The sequence below is a fragment of the Ovis canadensis genome, chromosome 14 (genome assembly GCF_042477335.2).
Source record: "Ovis canadensis isolate MfBH-ARS-UI-01 breed Bighorn chromosome 14, ARS-UI_OviCan_v2, whole genome shotgun sequence".
Taxonomy (NCBI): Eukaryota; Metazoa; Chordata; class Mammalia; order Artiodactyla; family Bovidae; genus Ovis; species Ovis canadensis.
This window is the reverse complement of record NC_091258.1, coordinates 52,945,137-52,968,406: the sequence shown is the minus strand read 5'-3', so window position 1 is coordinate 52,968,406 and position 23,270 is coordinate 52,945,137. Positions and strand designations below refer to the sequence as shown.

At 40.8% G+C, this 23,270-nt stretch overlaps 1 protein-coding gene across 1 annotated transcript in view; it reads right to left on the bottom strand.

The window, feature by feature from the left end:
* Positions 1–11,895, bottom strand: part of HYDIN (HYDIN axonemal central pair apparatus protein) — a 347,975-nt gene extending 336,080 nt beyond the window's left edge. Inside the window, 1 exon segment of the mRNA XM_069548980.1 lies at positions 11,806–11,895. The gene's annotated coding sequence lies outside the window, so the exon portion shown is untranslated.
* Positions 11,896–23,270: the final 11,375 nt, after the last annotated feature.

Here is a 23,270-nt window from a genome sequence, read left to right as displayed (position 1 = left end):
TGAAAATTGGAGGGGAAATGAAAACAGAATTTATTAACACTGTATTAATTTTAAGCTTATGGACTGTGATAACAATATTGTGATTACCTGAAAGAATTTTGCTCTTCTTAGAAAGTATCTGTTCATGTATTTAAAGGAGCAATGGGAAAGGACACAAAACCAAATGTGGCAGAATGTTAACAACTAATGACTTTAAGTAAAGGGCATTTAGGTACTATTATTTCAAGTTTTCTTTAGATTCGGAAACTTTTAAAAACAAAACATTGTAGGGGGAAGTTGTTGGGGGAAGCCATATAGAAGATTTCATAAGATCCAAATAGAACATCTAACAATGAGAGGTATAGTAGCTAAAAGTAGAAGTTTCTTAAGTATACAAGTGAAGTTAAGAGACATGGAAGAGAAAGATCTGATATCATTGGAGCCTTGAGAGCAAAGAGATGAGTCAGAGGCAATATCTAAGAAAATGATAGCTGAGGATTCTACCGAAATGTTGAAAAAGACCAGTATGTAGATTCAAGAAGTCCACTAAATCCCAAGCTAGATAGATGGGAGAAAATCCATACCTAGAATCATCTTAGAGATGGTAAAGAAAACTAAAAATAGATAAATCATTTAAAAGGCCAATAAAAAAAGACAAATTATGTTCAAAGAGGCCATGGTTCGATTGAGAGCTAATTTCCCAATATAACGGAAGACAGAAAATGGTAGAATTATGCAACCAAATTTACTGGAAGAAAAAACAGCCATATTTTAATTCTATAGCCAGCAAAAATATCTTTCAACGGACTTTTGGACTCAGAGGGAGAGGGAGAGGGTGGGATGATTTGGGAGAATGACATTCTAACATGTATACTATCATGTGAATTGAATCGCCAGTCTATGTCTGACGCAGGATGCAGCATGCTTGGGGCTGGTGCATGGGGATGACCCAGAAAGATGTTTTGGGGAGGTAGGTGGGTGGGGGGTTCATGTTTGGGAATGCATGTAAGAATTAAAGATTTTAAAATTTAAAAAATAAAAAAATAAAAAATAAAATTAAAAAAAAAATAAAAATAAGTTCAAACAAACAAACAAAAAAAAAAAAGAGTAAATTAAAGACAATTTTGGATAAACAAATGTGGGAAGATTCCCCATAGCAGATCTACTTCAAACTTAGTTAACTGGTATTGACTGCAACTGTAACCTACACTGATATTTTATATTCTGCTCTCTAGCATTCTGCTGTTCTCTCAAACAATCCATCCAATAAGTCACAAGAAAAATGAACAACTATTGCTGAAAATGATTTTGAAATGGTTAATACACAAATCATTCCATGTGAAGTCCCAATGAATGATCCAAGTTGTCATTCATACAAGTTCATTAACACTTGTAAATCCAAACTAATGAACAACTTTTCTAAAGTGAGAAACCAAAATAATTTGAACTCAGCAGGGATATCATTTGTGCCTGACTCATAATAGAAGTCTGTCCTATGGCTCTGTATTCATTACTTACCAAATATTACCCGTATATAAATTTCTCTTCTAAATAAAACAAAACAAACCCATGAGTGGCGACCTCAAACTGAACTAGTTAAATTTAGGGACTCATTTGTAAAGGTCATTGTCCTTTGATGAAAATCCACTTTTTATGGAGAAGAGAAGTTTAACCTGCCCTACAAGTGCCAGGCATAATTAGCCAGCTGCACTCTCATAATAAGGTGCAGATGGTTAATTAAACCAGCAAATAACTGCTTACTTGTGGGCACAAAAGCCGTACCTAAAAATCATTAAATGTATACTTGGGCCTATCTATGCTCATGCAAACAAAACACTTATTTCCAAGGTTTCACCTGTGAGCAAATCACCACAGGCTCCAACTCCACCTCTCTGGGGGAGACCCATTAACACTGCTGAGGTCTGGTTCAAGGAAGGGACACTAGGCGCAAAGCCATACATCAGTGAGCGAAATATTTCATGGGGTGCTGAGTCCTTGTTGAAAAATCTCCTGAAGTTAATTTGTTGTAACAGAAACCTAAGGTAGAATTTGTTTTCCCTAGAACCCAAAGTAAATTCTGTCTTCTTTAGATGAAAAACTCTAAAGAATTTTTTTTTTCACAAGCAAAAGTCAACATTAGTTGTCTGACAAAGAAAAAAATACAATTTTTCCTGTGCCCTTGAGAAATTTCACTGGCTAGCTGAGCTCTCAGAATTTAGAAAGCCGTATCAGAAACAATACATCCAATGGTTGTTAGGTTGTTCCAAAGATCCCACTTAAAAACAAATTCTACTAATCCCCATATGGTGAGAATAGGACTTGGGAAGAAAGCAGAGAGGGCTCACTACTTTCTAACGCCCAAGTTTGGAAGTTCTCTGCCAGCTTCACCATTCTCAACTTGCAGGGCTTAAAATGTCAGGGCTGGGGAAGAGAATGCTCATTTACTTGAATCTGCACAGAACTTTTACTCAGAGGAATCCACAAGATGTGTGATTCTATTCAGTTTAATTGTATGTTGGGGAAGAGGAAAAGCTGCCTGCCATGATTTTAATTGCTAAGAGCACACGATCTTTTTAGGAACCATCTGTTTAATTGTAATTACAAACAGCGATGCAAAAACACAAATGATTAACAAGTACAAAACTTCCCTACCACTAACAGTTTTAACATAACAAGCCATATAGTGAAAGAGTGTGTTGCCTTTTTCCTCTCTGCAATATTTCATGATTTAGCAACTGGCAGTCTACTATTTATTACCGAATCTCATTCTGGTGGTGCTAAAGTTATTAATCAGTATTCTTGGATTATATTTCTCTGTTACTCCTTTTTATTAAACTTTAATTCCCTCTGAGAGTGACAGGGATTATATCAGAAATGAAATACCTAAGGCTCCTGTTTTCTACTTCCTGTTCAAACCTTTGAGTTTTCATATAATACACATCACCTATAATTAATTACCTGGGACATTCCAAAGTATTGCAAGACTAATTTTTTGGCTTTCATAAACATAAATTTCAGCCTTCTTGGTTTTGAAATATCCTTACCACACTGTTATTATTCTAAAAGCCACAAGTATTGGTGATTGTTTCTAGGCATGAATAAAAATAGCTTAACCTTGAAATTTATTTTAATTAAGGATTTTTCAAAGTCATTGCCGCAAACCTGGTGGATTGTTTATAATAAAAACAAGCATCAACAACATAGTTATACAGAACACAAAACTAGGGGCAAAGTTTTTTAACTTGGGTTTATAAGAGTAGTTTAAAAAAATAAAAAGAGATAAATGATGTGAGATCATAATGTTAATAGAGCAACCCTATATTTAGGACATTTTAGAGAGCCTATTAAAGCAAGAAGATGCCATTTAAAAATAAAATTCAGGAGAGACTTATGAACTGACAGTGAAATTACATGAGATTTTTTTCTTAGTCATGTCACACGAATTTTTCCTCAAAGTAAGACGAGTTCACTTTTTGGTATTCATTTTAAGATTAAGATCACCGCTTAAACAATACCATACACTTTCTGACAAGTCTTTCAGTCACAGACGAAAGACTTTTAAAAAGCCCTCTCTCCTCCACCACTGCAACAGATAAATATGACCCTTAAAAAAACCAGAGAACTAAAGCACTTTAAATCCTCAAAGATGTAAAAAGACTGACTGCACAGCTTTTGAAGTTAAATTGCGGTAGAGGCATTATGCGATATGTCAATTCCTCACTTATGCTGTGTCCAACTCGAATTCTTGTAGTCATGATCCTACAATGATTTTTGCCTTATTTCAAGCCTGGCTTCCCCTTGCAAGACATTTTATATGAAGAGCAGCCAAATGCTAAGCTCCTTTGCAACTGTTGATGAGGAAATAGATCTTGGGAGAAAATATATGAAAGAAAAAATCTGCCCTCGGAAACAGCTGCTTCTTCGCTTTTAACAACAGCAACTGTGATGGAGCGTGTCACTGCGCCCTGCACTCTGAAATGTGTTGTCCTAAACCAGTGATCTTTAACCTCCGAGGTTCAAATCCCACTGGGGATCAGTTAAAAGCTATGAACACTGTTCTCCGATAGATGAAAATAAACATAAAATCTAAACTAAACATAAACCTAAGATAACAACTAGAGCCATATGGGAGGACTCCAGCCATACCAACTCAAAACAAGAAGTCATCCTGCCTCTGGGGGCCCTAGATCAGGCATCCAGAAATGCTTACTCCCTGACAGGCAGGGTCGACGCAGCACTTCAGTAACTACTCAGCACTGAAGCAGCTACAGAAGACTGTCGACTTTCTATTCCCCAAAAGATTAGGGGAGTAAAATCTCTGAAGGGAGAATGAGGTGGGAAAGTGGGCAGGGTACAACCTTTAAAAGAATGACCTAGCCTGAGGGTGCAACCGAGTAGAGACAACAAGGAGAAGGCGATGGCACCCCACTCCAGTCCTCTCGCCTGGAAAACCCCGTGGACAGAGGGGCCTGGCACGCTGCAGTCCATGGGGTCGCTGAGTCTGACACGACTGAGCCGCTTCACTTTCACTTTTCACTTTCATGCATTGGAGAAGGAAATGGCAACCCACTCCAGTGTTCTTACCTGGAGAATCCCAGGGACGGGGGAGCCTGGTGGGCTGCCGTCTATGGGGTCGCACAGAGTCGGACACGACTGAAGCGACTTAGCAGCAGCAGCAGAGACAAGGTCCAGGATGACAGACAAGTTGTCTTCCACTAGACTCTGAGTCTCAGTATACACTCACTGAAACACATGAGCATGCTAAATGACACACCCACAGTCACCATGACCATAAAGGTCAAAAAGTGGGCAGTGGCCCAATTCCTGGAAGTCCCCATCCTTTCCCCAGAAGAGCTGGAATACTCCTCCCACTCATTAGCCTATGAAATTACCCATCCCTATAAAAATTGACAACCCCATAACCTGGTGCCTCTAATGCCTCTCTTGCCTTCTGAGATGGTTCAAAATCTGTCTATGGAGTGTGTTTCCTCCCTGAAAAAACTTTCACCTCATAACAAACAACAAACAAACCTATTAACATAAATCCAGAGTCAAGCATCTCTACTCTATGCAGATCCCAGTTAGCAGTTTAAACATAGGTTCAATACTCACTCATAGGCTATGTCGGTTCTCTCACACTTGATGCGAGTTTTCCTCTTCTAAATATTTTTTTATGTTAACATATAAAAACATTCTTACAGCTCCTGTGAAGCTTGTAAAACTATACCACTAATTAATAATAAATAATAACTTCCCCTATCCTGTGTGATCACATGAATCACTCTCCCACACAAGCCAGAGGGACTGTTGGGCCTTCCCCTAAATAATTCTAAATTTGCTCATATACAAAACATGAAATAAAATGTAAAACTAAATCTATACAACTTCAAGGAAAAAACACAGAAGAAAATCTATGTTACTTTGGGTTAGGTGAAGAATTTTAGACAACATAATACATAATAGAAAAAACAGTAAACTGGACTTCATCACAATTTAAAACTTTTGACTCCAAAAGGCAACTCAATAAGAAGACAAGTGAATAAGACATGGGCAGAAGATACGAACACAAACGTCACCAGAGATAAAATAATCGATAAATTCATGTTGTTCAACATCATTAGGCATCACGGAAATGCAAATTTGAAACAATGAAAAACCACTACACATCTACAAACATGATTAAATTGAACAAGACTGTCACTAGATGTCATGGATGTGGAGCAGATGACACTTTCATACTATGCTGATAGAAATGCAAAATTCTACAGTTAATTTGGAAAACAGTTTCTTATAAAATTAAACATATACTTACCATAGAACCTAGTAATCACATTCCCAGGTATTTATCCAAAACTTATAATAACATATGTTGATACAAAGACTTTTCTGGGAATGACTACAACCAGCAACAAGAGAACTTCCTGAATTAACAGAATCATTCTATATATTTACATGCATACATAAAAATTTTTCAAAATCCACAGAACTGTACAGTTCAGTTCACTTCAGTCGCTCAGTCGTGTCCGACTCTTTGCGACCCCATGAATCACAGCACGCCAGGCCTCCCTGTCCATCACCAACTCCCGGAGTTCACTCAGACTCACGTCCATCGAGTCAGTGATGCCATCCAGCCATCTCATCCTCTGTCGTCCCCTTCTCCTCCTGCCCGCAACCCCTCCCAGCATCAAAGTCTTGAGGTGGCCAAAGTACTGGAGTTTCAGCTTTAGCATCATTCCTTCCAAAGAAATCCCAGGGCTGATCTCCTTCAGAATGGACTGCTTGGATCTCCTTGCAGCCCAAGGGACTCTCAAGAGTCTTCTCCAATACCACAGTTCAAAAGCATCAATTCTTCGGTGCTCAGCCTTCTTCACAGTCCAACTCTCACATCCATAAATGCTGCTGCTACTGCTAAGTCGCTTCAGTTGTGTCCGTACATGACTACTGGAAAAACCATAGCCTTGACTAGATGGACCTTGGTCGGCAAAGTAATGTCTCTGCTTTTGAATATGCTATCTAGGTTGGTCATAACTTTTCTTCCAAGGAGTAAGCGTCTTTTAATTTCATGGCTGCAGTCATGCAGTCACTTTAATTTGTCATGGAGTCATTTTAATTTCAAATCTGCAGTGATTTTGGAGCCCCAAAAAATAAAGTCTGACACTGTTTCTGCTGTTTCCCCATCTATTTCCCGTGAAGTGATGGGACCAGATGCCATGATCTTAGTTTTCTGAATGTTGAGCTTTAAGCCAACTTTTTTGCCCTCCTCTTTCACTTTCATCAAGAGGCTTTTTAGTTCCTCTTCACTTTCTGCCATAAGGGTGGTGTCATCTGCATATCTGAGGTTATTGATATTTCTCCCAGCAGTCTTGATTCCAGCTTGTGTTTCTTCCAGTCCAGCGTTTCTCATGATGTACTCTGCATAGAAGTTAAATAAGCAGGGTGACAATATACAGCCTTGACATACTCCTTTTCCTATTTGGAACCAGTCTGTTGTTCCATGTCCAGTTCTAACTATTGCTTCCTGACCTGCATACAGATTTCTTAAGAGGCAGGTCAGGTGGTCTGGTATTCCCATCTCTTTCAGAATTTTCCACAGTTTATTGTGATCCACACAGTCAAAGGCTTTGGCATAGTCAATAAAGCAGAAATAGATGTTTTTCTGGAACTCTCTTGCTTTTTCCATGATACAGTGGATGTTGACAATTTGATCTCTGGTTCCTCTGCCTTTTCTAAATCCAGCTTGAACATCTGGAAGTTCACGGTTCACATATTGCTGAAGCCTGGCTTGGAGAATTTTGAGCATTAATTTACTAGCACGTGAGATGAGTGCAATTTGTGCAGTAGTTTGAGCATTCTTTGGCATTGCCTTTCTTTGGGATTGGAATGAAAACTGACCTTTTCCAGTCCTGTGGCCACTGCTGAGTTTTCCAAATTTGCTGGCGTATTGAGTGCAGCACTTTCACAGCATCATCTTTCAGGATTTGAAATAGCTCAACTGGAATTCCATCACCTCCACTAGCTTTGTTCAGAGTGATGCTTTCTAAGGCCCACTTGACTTCACATCCCAGGATGTCTGGCTCTAGATGAGTGATCACACCATCATGATTATCCGGGTCGTGAAGATCTTTTTTGTACAGTTCTTCTGTGTATTCTTGCCACCTCTTCGTAATATCTTCTGCTTCTGTTAGGTCCAGACCATTTCTGTCCTTTATCGAGTCCATGAAATGTTCCCTTGGTATCTCTCATTTTCTTGAAGAGATCTCTAGTCTTTCCCCTTCTGTTCTTTTCCTCTATTTCTTTGCATTGATTGCTGAAGAAGGCTTGCTTATCTTTCTTGCTATTCTTTGGAATTCTGCATTCAGATGCTTATATCTTTCCTTTTCTCCTTTGCTTTTCACTTCTCTTCTTTTCACAGCTATTTGTAAGGCCTCCCCAGACAGCCATTTTGCTTTTTTGCATTTCTTTTCCATGGGGATGGTCTTGATCCCTGTCTCCTGTACAATGTCATGAACCTCATTCCATAGTTCATCAGGCATTCTATCTATCAGATCTAGGCCCATAAATCTATTTCTCACTTCCACTGTATAATCATAAGGGATTTGATCTTTTATTCTAAAAGGAATAAATTTTGGAAAAGGGTCTATTCAGTTCCTCTGCCCGTTTTTATTGGGTCTTTTGCTTTTTTGACGTTGAATTGTATGATTTCTTTGTATATTTTAATACTAATCCCTTATCAGACATAGCATTGCAAAATATCTTCTCCCAGTCTGTAAGTGGCCTTTTGTCAGCTTCCTTCACTGTGCAAAAGCTTTTTAGTTTGAAGTATTCCCATTTGTTTATTTGTGCTTTTGTTTCCCTTGCCTGAGGAGACATGGCCAAAAAATATTTCCAAGATCATTTTCAGAGTATACTGCTTATGTTTTCTTCTAGAAGTTTTATGGTTACAGGTCTTATATTTTAGTCTTTATTTCATTTTGAATTTATTTCTGTGCATAGTATGAGAGAGTAGTCCAGTTTGATTCTTTTAGATGTAGCTGTCCAGTTTTCTAAACACTGTGTACTGAAGGAGCTGTCTTTTCCCCATGATATATTTTTGCCTCCTTTGTCATAGATTAATTGCCCATATAAGTGTGAATTCATTTCTGGGTTCTTTATAGATGATCGACAGGTACACGAAAAGACGCTCAAGATCACTAATCAGAGAAATGCAAATCAAAACCACAATGAGATATCACCTCACACCTCTCAGAAGAGCTATGATCCAAAAGACAACAAATAAGTTTTGGTGAGGATGTGGAAGAAAGGAAACCCTTGCGCACTGTTGGTGGGAATGTAAATTGATGCAGCCACTATGGAAAGCAGTGTGGAGATTCCTCAGAAAACTAAAACTAGACCTATAATGTGGCTTAGCAATTCCACTCCTTGGTATTTATCCAAAGAAAACAAAAACACTAAATAGAAAAGACACCTGCACCCCAATGTTCACCGCATTATTACAATAGCCAATATGTGGAAGCAACCCAAATGTCCACCAATAGAAAAATGGATAAAGAAGATGTGGTATATGCACACAGTGGAGTATTACTCAGCCATAAAGAAGAATGAAATCTTGCCATTTGGCACAACATGGATGGATCTAGAGGGTATTGCGCTAAGTGAAGTAAGCCAGACAGAGAATACTAAAAGTAATCACTTACATGTGAAATCAAATGAGTAAACATAACACAACAGAGACAGTCATAGACCCAGAGAACAAACTGTATGGTTTTTTTTTTTCTGGTGGTTGCCAGACGGGAGGAGGTGAAGGGAGGAGAGCAATCGGTAATGGAGATTAAGAGACACGAATTTCCAATTGCAAAATAAGAGAGTCATGGGTATTAAACATACAGTGCGGGGAATGTATTCAATAATTAAATATCCTTGAGTGATGACAGATAGCTAGATTTATTGTAGTGATCATTTTTAAAGGCATAGAAATATTCAATCATGGTGTTGTGTAACAGGAACTAACATGTTGGAGGTCAATTATACTCCAAAAACAAGCAAACTCATATAAAAAGAGATCAGGTTACCAGTAGTAATGGGTTGAGGGAGGGGGAACCTGTTGAAGGCAGTCAAAAGGTACAAACTTCCAGCTATAAGATAAATAAGTACCAGGGATGTAATGTACATGATATATACAATTAACTCTGCTATATGTTATACATGAAAGTTGTTAAGAAAATAAACCCTAAAGAGTTCTCATCACAAGTAAAATTGTTTATATTTCTTTAATTTTGTATCTATATGAGATAATGGATGATGACTAAACTTACTGTGATAATCATTTCATCCTTAATATAGGTCAAATCATTATGCTGCTCAGCTTAAATTTACACAGTGCTGTATGTCAATTATATATATCTCAGTAAAACTAGAAGAAAAAATAGAGTTGAATTTTACAGTATGTAAATTATACATAATAAATCTGACTTTTTAAAACAGCTGTGAACATACTGGGATAAAATTAGCATCAATATCTCAAAGTATCAATACCAAGGGTATGTAAAATATCCCAACAGATCAATATAAAAAGGACACTCAGATTTAAATTGGACAAAGATAAAGAGTGAAAACCCAGAGATCAATTATCAGTAGTAAATAGTCATAAACTGCTTTATCTCACTAGTAAGCCAGCAAATGTAAATCACAACAAAGTGGTAAACATCATTTTCCCATAAGAAAGACAAAGTTTTAACAGACTGATAATATCAAGTGTTGACGCCTATGCAGGGCACGTACAATCTCTACAACAAGACTTCAAAAGAGTTATATCAATGGGGATGATGGAAATTCAATTTATTCAAATTCAGCCAAATAAAAAGACAAAAAAAATAACCTTTATAATAGCTGGGTGATTGTCTTTGCTGTTTAGTCAGTGGGCTGTAGAATGAGGTGAGATGGTCATTAGCTCTGAGAATACTTGTGTCCATTTCATCAATCAATGCTCAACAGTCAGTCCAGTGCAGACTGAGGAGAGCCCAGAAGGATGCATGAATGATTCTAAGGCTTTAGCAGTCCACCAAGCAGAGTGATGTCCAGGTAGCCACATGAATAGCAACAGCCTCCTCAATGTTCTCAAGGAAGAAGCTGAAGAATGAAATGAAGACTACAGCAAAATTTAGAAGAACAAAGACATAATGGAACAGGGACTTTCCTGGTGGTCCAGCAGTTAAGAATCCGCCTGCCAGTGCGTGGGACACCGGTTCAATCTCTGGTCCGGGAAGATCCTACATGCCCTAGAGCGGCTAAGCCCACAATTACTGAAGCCTGTGTGTCTAGAGCTGGTGCTCTGCAACAGAAGAAGCCACAGCAACGAGAAGCCCACGTACCTCAACTACAGAGTAGCCTGCAACCCGAGAAAGCCCAAGTGCAGCAACGAAGGTGTTCCTTCAACGCTGACTTTAGCATACCCAACCTAATACAGGAGTAAAACATGACTCTACTAAATAAGCTCATCAAGAGCACAAATCCTGTCTTTTTTTTCCTGCAAAACATCTAGGTTACTACTAAACATTAAGTAGGATCTCAATTACTTTAAGGAGTAAAGCAAAGGAGAGTGGGGAAGAATCATCTAGATAAAATACATACTGGTTTAAGTATTCTGAAGAGAAAAGGTCAAGACTCTATAGAGGCAGGGAGCAAGAAATCTAAGGTAAAACAAGTGAGGACACGTAGAGAACAGGACAGCAGGTGGTTAAGAGTCACACCGACAGCTCTAAACACGGGGCACTCTATGAACCCAGACTGCAGAACTGTAAAGGGCCGTTAATCATCAGTCATTTCACAGGCGCAGCTATGCAGTGAGACCACACAGGTAAATCATATCAGGGTATACCGGGAATGCATCTGATCCTCAGAGTCATCCCGAGAATAAGGGAGGAGGGGGTATGGCCCCCATTTTCCCGTTAAGGAAATATAGAAAATGACTTGCCCAAGGCCGAGCTAATTAGAAGTTAGAAGCAAGGTGAGCTTCTAACTCTGTCCTTCGGGCTGATGCCTGCTCCTCGTGCACACAGGTAGTCTGGGGAACCAGCAGAAACTGGAGGCTCCACTATTGAGGGGAGAGGGTGAGGAGAAAGAGCGTGAGGAGGCTGGGGAGAGATGGGATCTGGAAAGCTTAGGGAACCCTGGGACAAAGAGCTGGAAGTCGAGGGGATGCCCCAGCCAGTCCTCATACCCCTCATATTGAGACCCCACGACCATTGCGAGGGCCTTCGACCCTGGTGACCTCCACACTCTTGTCAATTCTGCGCCCCATTCCCCACCAAGACCCCGCGTCCAACTCACAGACGCTGTAGCAAGGGCTTCCCAACCCGGCTCCAAGCAGCTGGCTCTCCTCCTGTGCCGCCTGGTAGCTGAGCTGTTACCACCGTTGCCACAGCAACCACGCAGCGCTGCACAGCTTAGCAAGCCGCTCGATGATTGGAGAAGGCAAGCGTCCATAGCAACCGCCAGGCAGCGATATTTGCACTCCATGGTCTGTAGCCTACCAGGATCCTCAGTCCATGGGATTTTCCAGGCAAGAAAACTGGAGTGGGTTGCCATTTCCTTTCCATCAGACACCTTCTCTCCCCAAAGGCACCCTCTCTCACCAGACACTTGTCCTAGTTCTTTAAAAGTGCATCATGCATTATCTTATTTAACGCCTGTCTGCCGGTGTTGCAGCGAGGTTCTTCATCTCTCCATAAATTTTTAAGGGTTCTTTTCCCTCTTCAGGAGGTCTGTGAACCCTTAAGTTATCTGCAAAAATTTATGTCCCTGTACGGTAGGATGGTCCATAACTATCGAGTCTTAAAGGAGCCAGAAACAGAACCCATGCTGCCAGATGCCCAGGAAAGTCCAGGAGAATAACTACTCCACGTATTTACCCCCATCTCTCTTCTCAGAGAATGCAGATAAAAATATAGTACGGTTTTTCCCAGATTCCACTTAGACTGTGGCCTCATTCAAATCCTGCCTTGAGACACCTCCCAGAGACTCTAACTCTTGACTTTTATTCATTCATTGAATAAATTATCTATTGATCACTAATTATGGGTTGTACATTTACCACAGAGACACTTTTCTAGCCCCTGGAAGATAGCAATCATTGAGACAGCCTCTCTAATTTCTTAGAGTTCTCCTTATGGTGTGGGACACAACAGATGAATAGACAAGATCACTTTACAATGCAGTAATAAAATATGGTGATACGATGGAGATGTCTAAGACAATGAGCCCTTTAGACACGATGGTTAGGGAAGTTCACATTGAGGAGATGGTATTTGAGCTGAGACATGAGAAGACAACACTTCCCTGGTAGTTCAGCTGGTAAAGAATCTGCCTGCAATGCAGGAGATCCCGGTTCAATTTCTGGGTTTGGAAGATTCCCTGGAGGAGGGCATGGCAGCCCACCCCAGTATTCTTGCCTGGAGAATCACCATGGACAGAGAAGCCTGGCAGGAGGCAGGCGGCTGCAATCCATGGGGTCACTAAGAGTCGGACATGTCTAAGCAACTAAGCATGCATGAGAAGACAATACCTACACAAGAGCAGACAGTAACAAGTGAAGTGCGTAAGAGGGGCAGGAGTGGGTGATTAAGGAAGAATTGTTCAAAGAGCTGTGAGCCCCACTTCCTAACCTCTAGTCCACAAAATGAGGTTTGGGGGGACCACTAGATAAGTTTAACATATTAAGAGGCACAGTGGGCTTGTGTCTGAATCCTACCTAATTGTCCTAAAGAGCAAGAGCTGAGCAGACTAGTGGGCAGAGACCAGAGCAAAGGAAGAACTGCTTGGTTGGGAACAAGCCATCACCTTCCCCTAGGGCTTATTACGGGTGAAAACATGCATGAGTGCTTTCTCTGGTGCTACAGATTCCTCTTAAGAAATATGTACGGTTATTTGGGGTCCTTTCTAAGAGCGAAATTGGTGAGACAAGGATGCCTCAGCACAGGGAAGCTAAGGATACTGTCAGGTTCTTCGGACCAAGGAAAAGCAAAGAACCAGCCAAAACAGAAATGAGTTTGACCCCCACCAAGAGAAATGCAGGGTACAGACACCCAGTAACGAGGATGAGTTTTCTGACTCTTGAAAGTGCCCCACAAGAGGAAGTATCAACCTAATCAAGCAGGATCAGACAAGTGACGATTTCCTTGATGCCTTCTCTATTCCCTCCTTCTGATCTAATCTCAGAGGAGCCAGAAAAAAGTGACTCAACCGGAGGCACAGGTACAGTGGCTGGTGATGAACCCAAGTAGAAAACACCAGGAAAAAAAGCAGAAAGTGACCACTCTCTCATTCCCCACCTGCATGTCTCCTGTTTGCATCAGGGCCAAATTGAAAAAGAAAGAAGCCATCATTTCAAGTTAAAAGTTTTGATTATCCCTTTAGACAAACAGATTGAGGCTGTGTTTTGACCCCCAAGGGTGTCCATAAAAGTCTTGGCATCCAACTGAGTTCACCCAAAAGCAGGAAAACAATTTGTCCCACAGACCATTTTAAAGGGAGACTAGAAGAAAACAGTTAAGCAGCTTTATGACTGTGACCCATAAGTCATGCTTGCTCAACTTTAGGGTTACATAAAATATATGAGACAGACTATAATATAGGCAGCAACGTGGGTTATACCTGAAGTGTATGGGACAGTAGATGAAAAAAGTTAAGAGTTAAAGTATATACTATTACGGGGAGGAAAACATTTATGCAGTCTACACAGAACCTCTGCATCAGACCTGAGACTATATAAGCCCCCATCCCCAAAGGCCTTGCCAGGGCTGCTGAGAGCTGTGGCCAGTGACCACGGCCGCTCCTCCATAGGGCCCCGCTGCAGCCACTGCATGACGACAGAAGCCTGGGGGAGATGGAGGGGCAGGCAAACACTAGGGAAAACCAACACAAACAAGAAACATGCAGAAGTGGATATCCAGCTGAATGCTAATTATGGTATTAAAAAGTAGATCAGATTTAGGAATCATTTTTGCTAACCTACACTTCTCTTTAACCGAAAAGGCTAACAGGAAGTGTGAAGAGTTCTCCATTTGTCTTAAGCTGCCTGACCCCTCAAGGAAACTTACATTTTGATCAAGTGAGAGAGATGAGGCTAGGGCCTTGTTCTTTCTAAGTTGTGAGCAAATAATTGGGTCAGCGAGCAGACAAGATTATGAAGACAGAGGCTTTTTCAGACTTCAGAGCAAAATAGGACAGTAACCCTGAGGACCTCAAGACACCAAGCCCACTCAAGCAGTCCTGGCCCACGGAACTCATGCAGAGGTAAGAACCTGCAGAAATACTGACTTATCATTATAAAAGGCCTTAGAGCAAAATGTGTATAAGACTCAGAACACAGTAGTTGCTCCATACATGAGCAGTGAATTTTCTTACTATTATAAGATGACTCCAGCTCTGAATTTATTCCTTATGTGGAGTTTGCTGCTTAACCTCTCTGTGCTTATGTAGCTCCCATATCTATCAAATAGGGCCAAGCACCCAACAGGTGCTTGTTGAAGATTAAATAAGACAAGTTTGCTCCTTGGTAGAAAAGCTATGGCAAACCTAGATAGCATATTAAAAAGCAGAGACATGACATTACCAACAAAGGTCCATATAGTCAAAGCTATGTTTTTTCCAGTAGCCATGTATGGATGTGAGAATTGGACCGTAATGAAAGCTGAGAGCCGAAGAATTGATGCTTTTGAACTGTGGTTTGGAGAAGACTCTTGAGAGTTCCCTGGACTTCAAGGAGATCAAACCAGCCAATCCTAAGGAAATCAATCCTGAATGTTCATTGGAAGGGCTAATGTTGAAGCTGAAACTCCAGTACTTTGGCCACCTGATGCAAAGAGCTGACTCATTGGAAAAGACCCTGATGCTTGGAAAGATTAAAGGCAGGAGGAGAAGGGGACAACAGAGGATGAGATTGTTGGATGGCATCACCAACTTGATGGACATGTGTTTGAGCGAGCTCTGGGAGTTGGTGATGGACAGGGAAGCCTGGCATGCTGCAGTTCATGGGGTTGCAAAGAGTTGGACATAACTGAACGACTGAACTGAACTGAACAAACACCAAGTGAACCAAAAATAGAAAGTGAAGCTAAAGTAAGCCTGGTTCCTCTGTCTACATATTTCTCTCTGGACCCAAATGTCCCTTTGTTTCTGCTTCTCTATGTATGTCATTTTTCTCCTTTACCTTAGATTTGTCTTTCCCTACTTTTCTACCCAAATCTTACAGAACAGTCAACCAGTGCCCCACATACCCATACTCTCAGTTCACATTCATCTCTGTCTCTAAGTGTAGTGGGTTAAATGCTAACTCTAAAAGGATGTGCCTGTGTCCTAAAATCCAGACCCTGTGGATGGTATCTTACTTAGAAATAGTCTCTGCAGTTGTAATTAAGTAAAGCGTCTCAAGATGAGATTATCCTCAATTACCCAGGTGGACCCTTAAATCCACTGACTTTGTAAGACAGAGAATAGGAGAAGACACAGACACATAAAAGGGAAACAGCAGTGAGACCACAAAGGCAAAGCCTGAAGAAATGTGGCCGAGGAAGCCAAAGACCACCAACAGCCATCAGAAACTGGAAGGAGCAAGGAAGGATTCTCTCCAGAGCTGCCAAAGCAAGTGCAGCCCTGCCTATGCCTTGACTTCAGACTTCCAGCCTCCAGCCTGTGAGAGAATTATTTCTATTGCAGGAAGCCACCTGGTTATTGGTGGTTTGTTGGAGCAGCCATAAGAAACAACTGCACTAAGTTTTCATTCCACGTCCCTGGGAGAGAAAATCTAACTGGTTTAGGCTAACTCACATACAACAACATGTCCACTGAGCCCATTCACTTCCGCCAGAGAGATGGATCACACTGGATGAACATGACTGCCAGGGCCACTCCTGTGTGGAGGGTGGCTGTCAGTTCTCCAGGAAGTGAGGGTGGGCTGGGCAGAAAGCCATCTACTACATACGAGTTCTCCAAACATCCGGGTGCCAGACTTCAGTTTTCAGATCATTTTCCCCTTCATCTCCACATCTCGTTCATTCACCACTTTTGGACCAGCTCTCCTTGCCTTCAGCTTTTCAGTTCTACCTCTCTGCAAATCTTCCCGCTTCTTTCTAACTCCCCTGCCACCACTCTGTCTCAAGCCAGTATCAGATCTTGCCTGGTTTGCTGCCACAGTACTTGCTGGGTTTCAAGTCAACTCAGAAAGCATATACTGAGGCACCTCAGGTGCCACCATCAACTCAGAGGGGTGTCTCAGGTTTTTTTAAATCGTCATGGAAATCACAGCAACATCTGTCAGAAACTGCTAGCTTGAGGTGAAAGTGAAAGTGAAGTCGCTCAGTCGTGTCTGACTCTTTGCGACCCCATGGACTGTAGCCTACCAGGCTGCTCAGTCCATGGAATTTTCCAGGCAAGAGTACTGGAGTGGGGTGCCATTGCCTTCTCCAGGGGATTTTTCCAATGCAGGGATCGAACCAGGGTCTCCTGCACCGCAGGCAGACATTTTACCATCTGGGCCACCAGGGAAGCCAGAGCTTGAGGTAGTTCAGTTTTGATAATAGTTTATTTTACTGTTTCCAAAGAACAAATCTTTTCAAAGATGGTTTTTAGTAATTGCTGTGATGAAAGCAAGCACCACTTGAAAATCAGTGTGTAGCAGAAAATAAGACTGGTGGTGGCTGACATGATTCTAAGGCTTGAGAAGGTGTGCAGTGTTCAACAAGCACTAAATTATTAGAACAGGAGTGCTTATTAAGCTATTTTGATGTGTTTACTTAATAAATGGGGAGTTGTTAGTTATTCTTTTTGGCCCAGTCATGTTGTGAAACAATTACTAAGACACGAAAATATTGCTCACTTTTCATTCTTATTTTACCAAGAGTAGGAGATGGAACGAACTCCCATTTCAAAGATGAGCCAAGCATCATTAATGCCTCTGGAGAAGGTTAGCTGGATTCTTCTGAATAGACTGACTTTCTGAGACTGTCTATTGGTCACTTAGGAAGTATTTGTTTCCTCTTGTAGGAATGTCTAGTATGTTCAAGTCAACTCAGAAAGCATATAACGAGCATTAAGAAAAAAACCACAAGACTGAGGAAACCTAGGTTTCAGACTCAATTCTATCATCTATTACCTTCATGTCCTGAGGCCAGCAGCTTCATCTTTCTGAACCTCAGTTTCTACAGCTATTAAAGGGTGTAATGTAGTTACTCAGAGGAAGAAAAAAAAAAGCTATTCATGAGCCTACTCTGTGTTCATCATTGTTCTATCCTGTGAAGCAATGTTCTCAACCTTTTATTTCATTATGCTCCTCTAAGTGAAAGTAAAAGTCGCTCAGTCATGTCTCTTTGCCATCCCATGGACTGTACAGTCCAGGGAATACTCTAGGCCAGAATACTGGAGTGGGTAGCCTTTCCCTTCTCCAGGGGATCTTCCCAACCCAGAGATCGAATCCAGGTCTCCCGCAGGTGGATTCCTTACCAGCTGAGCCACAAGGGAAGCCCATGCTCCTCCTAAGGAGACTTTTTTGGTCCTAATCCTGCCTCCTAGATTTGAATGCCATATATATACTGCATATTTGTTTGTGTACTACACATAAATCTGTGCTATATACATAAGAAGAGTGAGATAATTGACTCCTCAAGAGTGAGATAATTTTGCCCCCTGGGGATAATATCATCCCTGTTGAGAGTGTACACCCTAAGGGAAGAGAGGATATTTCTGCTCTCACAAAACCTGTATTCTAGCATGAGAAGTTGGATAAGAAATAAACAAACAAATAAATGTATCAGATGTGAAAAGTACTTGAAACAGTACAACAGGGCGCTCTGCTGGAGAATGACTGAGGGGATGAGCCAGAGGCCTCTCTGAAGAGGTGACTCCAGGGGTAAGATCTGAATGACGACAGGGGCAGCCGGGCATCTCCACAGGAGGAGCCTCTAGTGTGTGGTCCTCCGCTGGGCTCCAGCTGGGTGAGTGGCAGCAGAAGGGCGGAGAACACCAGGGACTGGTTTTCAAGACTGAGTTATACAGCAGAGAAAAACATCTTGGAAATAGTAAGTTGCTGAATGAATGGGGGGGATTATTATGTGCAAAGGGATGCTTTTAGGCATTATTTAGGCAGAAAATGACTAAGCCCTGGCCCCTGCTATCAAGAGTTGTTTTTGAAAAACAGCTGAAGAAGTTGGGTTCTGGTAAAAGGTTTAAACAACCAAAGATATGAGAGATATATCTATCTAGATATATAGAACCAGAAGAGACAGAAACATTAGAAGTAAATAAATGGTACCTAACATTTCAGAAGTGCTTACTATGTGCTTCTGTGCAGAGTGCTTTATACACGAATTCTCACAACCCCATGGGGTTATTCTATTTCATTTCACAAGTGAGGAACAGAAGCTCACAAAGCATAAGTGACTTGCCCCAAATCACACAGGTAGTAAGTGGCAGGACTTAGGTCTGTCCGACTTGGGTCTAAAGTCTTAACCAAGATGACACAACTCCCAGTTTCCCCTCTGGCTCTTCATGGCATGCCATCTCCAATGCCTGCCCCTTTAATATCAGTGATTTATAGTTATTCAGTTAGTAGAACGGAACTTCTCCTGCTAGAACATCAGACTCAGCTCAACAATTAAAAGACCAATTACAAAGTTATTACAGGGCCTTGGAATAAAAAACTGTCCACACCATGTTTAATTACCCACTGTTTTTTGCTTGTAGGGGAGAAATATATCTTACCTCAGGTCCTGAGGATGACTTCATGCCTTTAGTCAATACAGTAAATGTCTGGGTTAGAAGCAAATTTAAAATCAGATTTTATTCTAACTTGGACTTCCTAAAACTGCAAATCCAAGAACGGTCAACAGAAATATACTGCTAGTGATTAACTGTCAAGAGAAGACCCAGAGACCAACACTTGTTAAGAGAAGACAGCAGATACTTGCTGTGTCTGTAGGCCATGAGACATAATTGAAGAAATAGTAGATGAGAATCCCCAGGATCTAGGATTGATTCATGATATGTAAGTGTCACGTGGCTCTGGAAAAGTGTGCGGCAGAGACAATCTACAGTTTCAAAGAGGTGCAGCCAGAGCTAGTCTGTGAAAGATTCCTCCTATCATCGGGCATGGACAATCAATTGTAAGCAGAGCTTTTGCTTCTTGTCAATATCCTGGCAAAGTAAAAATCATCCCCTATTAGGAAAAGAGTTGATAATGCAGTTGCACAATTAGAGATGCAGTATTTTTTCCCCTTTCTTTGATGAAAATCTCACAAAATAGAATTCCTGTCTTTGTAGGATCCAGAGGTGTAGCAAGCAGTACAACAAAGAGTGAATATGTCTGCATGTGAGATAGCACACATAGATATGTCAGCAACTATCAATAGTAAACATACCAGTTTACATTAGTCATGCCAGAGGGGGAAAAAAAACAACTATCTAGTCTCTCTAGAAAATTATACTATAAAATCACTGGGAGAGAAGGGACATAGACAAGCAAATATTAATGTACAACACATCATAAAATAAATAGCACTGTAAAATTCTACAAAAACATTCAACAAACACAAGAGTGGTTAAGAAGAGCATGACGATGGTTGGCTGTAGTTGTCATGAAAGTGTTAAGAGAGGTTGAATTTAAAGTGGCCGTTGAAAGACAAGTAGAATTCTGATTCACTTACTAATAGGTTCTTTGATGGATTCATCAAACATTGTATTGAATCCTCACTCTAGAACAGATCATGCCTAAAGCAACCTAAAATGTCCATCAACAACGGAATGGATATGTTATACAACAGAATATTACTCAGCTATAAAAAGGGATGAAACCGTGCCATTTGCAGAGATGTGGATGGACCTAGAGATTGTCATACAGAGTGAAGTAAGTCAAAAAGAGAAAAATACCATATATTAATAATATCGCTTATATGTGGAATCTAGAAAAATGGTAATGATGAACTTATTTTCAAAGCAGGAACAGACACAGATGTAGAGAACAAAGATATGGATATCAAGGGGAGAAGGGGAGGTGGGATGAATTGGGAGACTGGGATTTGATATACATCCATTACTATGTATAAAATAGACTACTAATGAGAACTATTATATAGTATGGGGAACTCCACTCAATGCTCTGTGGAGACCTAAATGGGAAGGAAATCCAAAAAAGAGGGGATATATGTATACATATAACTGATTCACTTCATTGTACGGCAGAAACCAACCCAACATTGTAAAGCCCATTACACTCCAATAAAAATTCTTTAAAAGTTTTGTTCTGATAATTATATCCTTTTACAGAATAGAAAGGAATATATAAGAACTCATACATTCATTCATTTAAGCCCAAATTTCTCAAACACCTAGGTATCCAAGACTGTATTAATTGTGTCTGATACTAGGGACAAGAGAGGAAAATTCTCAGGGGTTAATTTTCCAGCTAGACTAAACATCAAAGGGTACAGCCTTCAGGCTAATGAGAAGAAGGGAAAGGAGCCAGAAGGAGGCAGACACTGGTCTTTCATTAGCTGTCCAGGCTAACTCTTCAGAAGAAACAAGACAAGAAGGTCCAGTTTAAAAGTACCCATTGCCCTTGTCTTCTCATTAGACGAACCCTGAGGCTTCAGAGAGCCCTTAGCCCCAGGCCTCATTAGGAAAGCAGATGGCCATATCAGAGAGGTTAATAGCAGCCAAGGATGACCCTGACATGACTTGGTCCTAGCTGCTGACCGTCTGGAGATGGTTATGACTTTGAAAACTGAGGACAACAACTTTTGGTGGGGAATAAACAACAAGGTAAAATCTAAAATTATGCTAGAATTTAAGAAAATAATCCACCGACAGAAACAGGAGAAACAAAAATTTAGAAGAGTAGTAGCAACATGGCTGACCATTTGTATAATCAAATATTGCACACCTACACTAACAAAGGTAGTCATGGCATGGATAATAGACCAAAAATTAGTATTTGGAAATATCCTTAGCTATTCTACTAACGTGGACAAAACCTAGTAGAGGAGCATGACTGACATATACATGGTGGATAGTGCTGTGTGCGTTGTGTGTTTCTTGAAAGCCAAAATGAAGATGAAGACATAGAGACTACGTCTGCATGGATTAAGTGAAATTATTAATAAATGATGTGTTCTATGTATTCTTCCTGTTTCTCACCAGCTGTCTTGGCCTGTCAGTGTCTGCACACCACCACCTAAACTCCTAATAAACAGCCCTTACCTCTGTTGCTGGCGACACAGTTATCAAAAGCATGTGAGACCGAAGGACTCTATACTGTGGACAAGTGGGATCCCCAAAGAGTGCAGAAACACTGGTGGTTTGGTTACAGCTGTTGCTCTTATCAGGTGAGCTGCGGTTGTTTTCCATCCCAGAATCATAGTTTTTGTTCCACTCTCATAAAACAGTTTCATTATTTAGGAGATCAGGAAATGAAAAGTTTCCAAACCAGTGGTGACAATTTCTGCACAATCTCTGCCTTTCCCCATAACAGAGCTGCAAACAGCTCAATATGCCTAAATATGCAAAAACAGCAATGGCCTTCCTGATTGACTAATCCAAGGACTTATCCAAAGTCTTGGGTGTGAACACTCTCAGAACCGTGGCCCCTGCTTTCCCCATTCTTGTTTCTCCATCTCTGTTAGCCCTTCTCTGTCTAGCATTGGGCACAAAAGTGGTCCCTGACCCAGATGGCCTTACGCATTCCTCAGCAGACTGCCCTAGAGACTTTCACAAATTCCTTATGCACTTTAAATTTTAATAATGAAGACTGTAGACTTACATAAATAATTTGCAAACGGAATTTGAAAGCTAATTTCTTTTGCTCATTAAAATTTAGGATAGCCATATTATACAATCAAGCATAATAGACTCAGTTCACATCTTGTGACATGGATAACTGGCTCTCCCAGGCAGGGAAGAACTTAATTTACATTTAAACACCATTCCCACAGTGTGACAAAAGCTCTCTGTGGTAAAGAAGTTTGAAGTAGTTGAAGTTTAGTCAGTGAATTTAGAAAGGGTTTGTGACTGAAGTGCCAAACAAAGAGTAGAGACGCTAATACCTTGAGTACAGCCCTGGGAGAAACCCCGAACCACCCCTGCCCCACATAAACTGAGACGACAGATGCTGTGGTTTTCAGCCACAAAAAAAAACAGAAAAGGAAAATGAGTGGGTGCTTTGTTAACCACCCACATACACTTCTGGGAAAGGGTATTTTCTCCTCACCTTATTTCCCCCCCTCATCTTTTCTAACTTGATACAAACTATGCAGCAAATGAACTGGTCCTCTTCATTCTAGACTTGAAGCCATGTACATAGCTCTTTCTCCCAGCTAAAGTCATGACCGGAAGAGGTACACACACCCAGGGAGGTGTGCACATCACTTGTGCATGCACACACATACACGCACATATCATTTCATTTATTTCTGGGGGAGGGGGGCAGATTTAAGAAAACACCCATTTATTTTTGAGATAAATAAATTCTCAAAAACCATTAAATACAGAGTAAGGGAACTAATATTTAATATAGGAAATGAGGTCATTTGGAGCTAGCCCCAGAAGAGCCTTGAATTCCACATCAAGAAATTTAAACATTATTACATTGGTAAAGCCACTATGGAAAACTGTATGGAGATTCCTTAAAAAACTAGGAATAAAACCACCAGATGACCCAGAAATCTGACTCCTAGGCATATACCCTGCTGCTGCTAAGTCACTTCAGTCGTGTCCGACTCTGTGTGACCCCGTAGACTCCCGTCCCTGGG